General features: G+C 39.4%; 1 protein-coding gene across 1 annotated transcript in view; it reads right to left on the minus strand.

Moving 5' to 3' along the window:
* Positions 1 to 5,784, minus strand: part of EXOC5 (exocyst complex component 5) — a 50,736-nt gene that overhangs the window by 44,495 nt on the left and 457 nt on the right. The gene's annotated exons all lie outside the window — the stretch shown is intronic.

Raw genomic sequence — 5,784 nt, forward strand, 5'->3', positions numbered from 1 at the left:
CACGCTTCTGCTTCCTTACCTGTGACCAAGTTACTCAATCCACAAGGATATTTGTGGGGAAAGGGTTCTTTCCCTAGATTATCTCAGCTGATTTCTTCACTCTTAAACAATCCTTATGAAGCTGAAAGGGCTCCTCTGGTGGCCCACTTCATAAAGAATCTGCCTGCAGTGCAGGAGTGCAGGGTTCAATTCCTGGGTCAGGAAAATCCCCTGGAGAAAGAAATGGCAACTCACTCCAGTATTCTTGCCTGGAAACTCCTATGGACTGCAAGAGCCTGGCAGGGTACAGTCCATGGGGTTGCAAACAGTTGGATACAACTAAGCACACGCACACATGTGCACACGAGGCTTAAAAATTCAAATCCCAACACAAAATAATATTTAATACCAGTAACACTTCCATTTTGTCATTTATTGCTTTATACTAACATCTGTGGAAGAAGGCAATGGCAACCCACTCGAGTACTCTTGCCTGGAAAATCCCATGGATGGAGGAGTCTGGTAGGATGCAGTCCAAGGGGTCGCTAAGAATCGGACACGACTGAGCGACTTCCCTTTCACTTTTCACTTTTTTATGCATTGGAGAAGGAAATGGCAACCCACTCCAGTGTTCTTACCTGGAGAATCCCAGGGACGGGGGAGCCCAGTGGGCTGCTGTCTGTGGGATCGCACAGAGTCGGACATGACTGAAGTGACTTAGCACCAGCAGCAGTAACATCCGTAAGTTTCTCTCTTGTTACAGTTAAATTGAAAGCAAGGGCAGGTTTTGTCATCTATTTCTCTTACTTTCCAGCTGTGGTCAACAGAATAACATTGAGCACATCGCAGATGCACAATAATTCAAGACACTTGCTTGCCCATAGCCAAATCCCCTGCTGAGGACCTTGAAAATCAAGATTTTCCCCTTATATCCAAAACCAAAAAAAGGCAGGATCACCATGCTCCACTCCAGAAATAAAAAATAGGCATTCTATGGTGCTGTAAATCCAAGACTCTACCAGAAACCAAACATGAGCTTTATGCAATTCCAGCACTGGAACTAAATGAATTTTACCCATTTGGCTTCTCCTTTTAATCACATTTGATTTTATTTTCATGAGACTACATGTTTTGTGGTGGATTGAAATCAATTACATTTATTGAATACTAATTCTTTTGAAAAGCACTACAAATGTTTTGTTTCAGGCTAGCAAAATGGGATTCATCCTACCCAAGGAAAGGCTGAAAGAAAGCACACACAAGACAACTAAGAGGCTAAGTGATAAGCATGCCAGGAGAGCTTTTGTTCCGGTGGTCTTCGATCCTGGTTCCTGACACAATCCTCCTAAAACTCTTCTAATCTGCTGAGTGACAAAGTTGATAGGAGTGGTTTACACAGAACTCCTAAATCTCTTGGAATCTCCTGGAAGCACCTTTGGCTCTACTGAAGCAACTCTTGGTGGGTTCCTGGATGGCGGCTGGTCACCAGAAAGATAAAGCATGATTAGAAGCCCAGAACTTTCAGCCTCATCCTCTATACTCTGTGAAGAGGAGAAGGGTTAGAGATTGAGTGAATAATTGATTCTCTACATGATGAAATCTCCATAAAAATCCCTAAAGTGTCGGGTTCAGGGAAATTCCTGGTTGTGGAGCACATCACGTTGCTAAAAGGGCGGCACACCCAAAGAGAGAATGGCAGTGCGGTACTCCTTCTCCATACTCTGCCTTATGTGTCTCTTCCCTCTGGTTGTTTCTGAGCTTTTTAATAAACCAGTAATCTAGTTACTAAATTGTTCTCCTGAGTTCTGTGAGCCATTCTAGCAAACTACTGAACCCAAAGAGGAGGTCATGAGAACCTCCAATTTATGGCTGGCCAATCAGAAATAGAGATGACAACATTGGTATCCAGAGTGGGGGCATGTTTGTGAGACTGAGCCCTTAACTTCAAGCCCTTTGTGGGACTTAAGCTAACTCCAGGTAAACAGTATCAGAATTAGAGTGAATTGTAGAAAACCCAGTCAGTGTCTGCTGGAAAACTGAACTGTTGTGGGAAAAAAATCCCCATCCCCATACATCTGATGTCAGAAGTGAAGCAATATTGAGAGTATTGGTAAAGTGTTGAGAGAAGAAAGGTTGGTTGTTTTTTTTTTCTTTCACTCCCTCAACTAGATTTTTAACTCAAACCATCTTTTAATTCCAGCACCTGGAAGGATTTCTGGCCTAGGGTAGGTAAGGTAAGGAAAGCTAAATGTTTGCTGAACGAATCCATTTTACATACATGATACTATGTATCGGTGGCCAAGTTCCATAAATATGTATTTAATAGCTATTATGGCTAAAACAAGTAGCATATCAACATCTTGAAAGTAAAGGAGTGGTCCTTACTTGTATATTTCCTGTTCATTATACTAACTAGTTACTTGAACAACAGAATAAGTCTTTTTGAGTAAGTCTTCAGTCCGTGTAACTTAATTTGTAAATCTAAGAGACATAAATATGTTTTTACACAAATGTGTTCTTCACTGTTCAAATTCTAATCTGGAAGTCAAAGAGCCATTGTCACCACAGTCAAATAAATTACCTGACTTCAAACACTATTATTAATGCATCCACATTTACAAAAAAAAAAAAAAATCAAATTCCTAATCCTCAACAATTAAAAACTCTTACCTTACATGCCACTCCTCGTCTTCATGCATGCTATACTCCATGAACTAAGATGAACTCTTCCCTTGTTTTGGGGGTCTACACTTGTATGGTCTGCTTTATTGGAATGTCCCTCCACCCAGTTCCACAAACTCAAATTTAATTTATCCTTTGTATTTCATTCAAATGTCACCTTCTAATCCTTTCCCACTTCTAGAGATAATCTTCCTATCCTTTCTACTTCTATAGCACTTTACCTAGACCCCTGACACCATTTATAACTTTATTTCAAGAGTATGTAGCTATATATCTATCTTCTCTCCTCCTATTTAACATTAAGGGCAAGTTCTGTTTATAATTCAACATTTTCTAATGTTCCATGGAATTCACAAAATTAACAGTAGAAAATAAAACATTCTCATGGTCAAAGAAGTTTGGGAAATGAGCTTCTTAAAATCTTTAACATACCAAGGAATATTGTAAATCTCTAATGAAATAAAGCATGCCCACATCCAAAACTTCTTTGGGCTCTGAACCAGTTGTGTTTTTTCTTCACATCTCATAGGATTAATATGTCTATAGCAAATTCTTTGAGACATGAAGCCTCATTAACTTAGTAGGTACTCAGCAGACTCTGCTTAACAAAGAATCCTCCCATAAAGGTAACTTGCCCAAACAGAATAATGACAGGAGAGAAAAACAGCAAGTGAGAAGGGAGTGCAAACTTCTCAGCAGTGCAGTGAAAAGAGAAGAATACTTTTGACAACAGAGAAATAATTTACTATCCCAGCCACTTTTTATATGTAGAAGACATAACACAAACCACATATGAACTTTTTAGAATGTCCATCCTGAGGTGCTCATTTAGAAACACTGCAGCCAGAACTTTTAAATCATTTCTGTCAACTGAGGAAATACCCTGTAGTTCGCTTTTGTTGTACGAAAGTGTTTATGTTAAAAAGGAAGTCTCACAGGATCAACAAGATTTTAAAAGAAACAGGGTTAACACTTAAGACATTTCACAGATTCAAAGCATAATTTTGCTTTAACTTCCTTTTCAGTGTGAAAAAATTAAGGCACAATTCAATTTATTGGTGCATTAAAGCCAGGATGCATAAAAACTAAATATCCTTGACTACATCCTAACCTGTTTTCCATAGTTCTCCAGCTGTGACTAAGGAAGGAAAATAAGAGAAAAAAAGGCACTCCCTGACTTGTCCTACAAGCTATCTTCTAAAGGCAATAGCAACAGGAAATGGCAGTGATAGCTAAAGTTTGGTTCTTTTCTTTTTTTCCTTCTCCCTGTAAAGCAAAGAGGCCAACTTTTCACTTATTCAAGGGTAGAATCCACTGTAGGGCTGAAAAGATAAATACACTTATCATTCCTATTAACATTTAATTGTAACTATTAATGTAATATGCTTTTAATTTTGATGAAGCAACAAGTTACACATGGTCAGCAAAGAGAAAGTCACATGTGTTAAGATCCACAAGCATGTTCAATCAAGGGCACTCTATAAACCCTGTGGATAGTTGGGACTAGTTGTTTGTATTATCACTGTTAAGTATTACCTGCTCTCATAACTGATGTCATTGCATTAACTCAGACTCTAATTTAGTTTAACTACCTTAGTAAATGGCAAGACATGAAAAAGCAAAATAAACTACACATATTTCTCTACTTCCTCTCCTTCCCCCATGTGGAACAGAAATCACATACATTTTCAAGGAAGTATATGTGGACTCATATGATCAAGGATTTAAAGAAAAAAAGACAACTGGGAATTCATAAGCCCAAAGGTTAATATCTTATGAACGGTATGACAAAGTTAACAGTTTTCTGTATATTAACAGCTGGCTGGTTCCCTATTTCATAAAAGATTTCAACTTCATAAATTAGTATTGGCTCAGGAACACACAGTAAAAGCTTTTAGCAGAAAGAAGGTCTCCCTGCTCCTGTCAATCAATAAACAAATGGCACAATTTTGGAGTTAGAGAAATTAATGCAATAAATATATGTCCCTACACTTAAATCTGAGGAAATATAATTAATATTTCCCAATTCTTTCTAATAATTATACTCCTTCACTCACAAATTACTATTTTATTACAATTTATAACAGTAGCATACACTATTCCTCAACAAATGCATTATCTATCCAAAAGCTGACAGAAATCCAAAACAAAGTTAAATTAACACTAACAAATGAAAAGTTCCCAGTTGTTACAAAAGCTGTGGCATTCAAATTTTAAGCCAAAAAAACACAAAATAACAAAACAAAGCCTGCTGAATCTTACACAGAAAAAAGAATCCGATTTTCACCTATGGAGAAATTTATTGTCAACTTAATTATTGACTTAAATATAGTTTTCTTAATTATTACCTACACTTTTGTTACTCAATATGAAACATAAGCACACACAAAAAGGGTCCATCCTTTTCTCTCCTTCACATCTCAGCTTTCGTGTCTTTCACAAAAAGATATACCCTGTTGTTAGGTGGTCCAATTAGCATCTTCCTCTTCTATAATCTCAAGCATCACAGCTTCTCACACTGGATTCCCCTTAGCTCAATTTTAAGTTTTAGAGACTGAAAACGGTCCAGGAAACATATTAGAATGTCAATGTCTCACGCGTTAAGGATTCTCTAACTAGCAGTCGAGGGGGGTTACGTTACACTTCAACTCCTCAAGACACGAACACAAATGTTAGTTTTAGTTTTGACTTTCTTCAATGGGAAGGGTTTAGTAGGCCTCTATTGTCCTAAAAAGAGACTACAGCCTTCTCAAATGAAAGAGTAAACTGGTAAAGCGCTTCCAACTCTGGCTAACGGAGCCATCACTCAATCACGAGAAGCCCCCTGTCGTCCCAATCTCAAGGGGCCCCCCCTAGAATATCAGGCGGGGATACAGGCGACAAGACGGAACTCGCCAGGCTTGGGTCAGCCTTCTCTTTCCGCGCCCTAAGTCAGCCCGTCCCATCCCGAGCTCATCTTCCAAAGCCCAAAGCCCGAGGCTCCCTTCCAGCCGACGCTGCTCTGCTAGGACTCCTGGCTCGCACCCCTGCCCACCTCCCCACCCGGGGCCCCAAGCTACCCCTCCCCCTTCACGCTCCGCCTGCGCCGACAGCCGAGCCACCACCCCACTCCTTCGTCTTCGC

Source organism: Ovis canadensis, chromosome 7 (assembly GCF_042477335.2).
Source record: "Ovis canadensis isolate MfBH-ARS-UI-01 breed Bighorn chromosome 7, ARS-UI_OviCan_v2, whole genome shotgun sequence".
Classification (NCBI taxonomy): domain Eukaryota; kingdom Metazoa; phylum Chordata; class Mammalia; order Artiodactyla; family Bovidae; genus Ovis; species Ovis canadensis.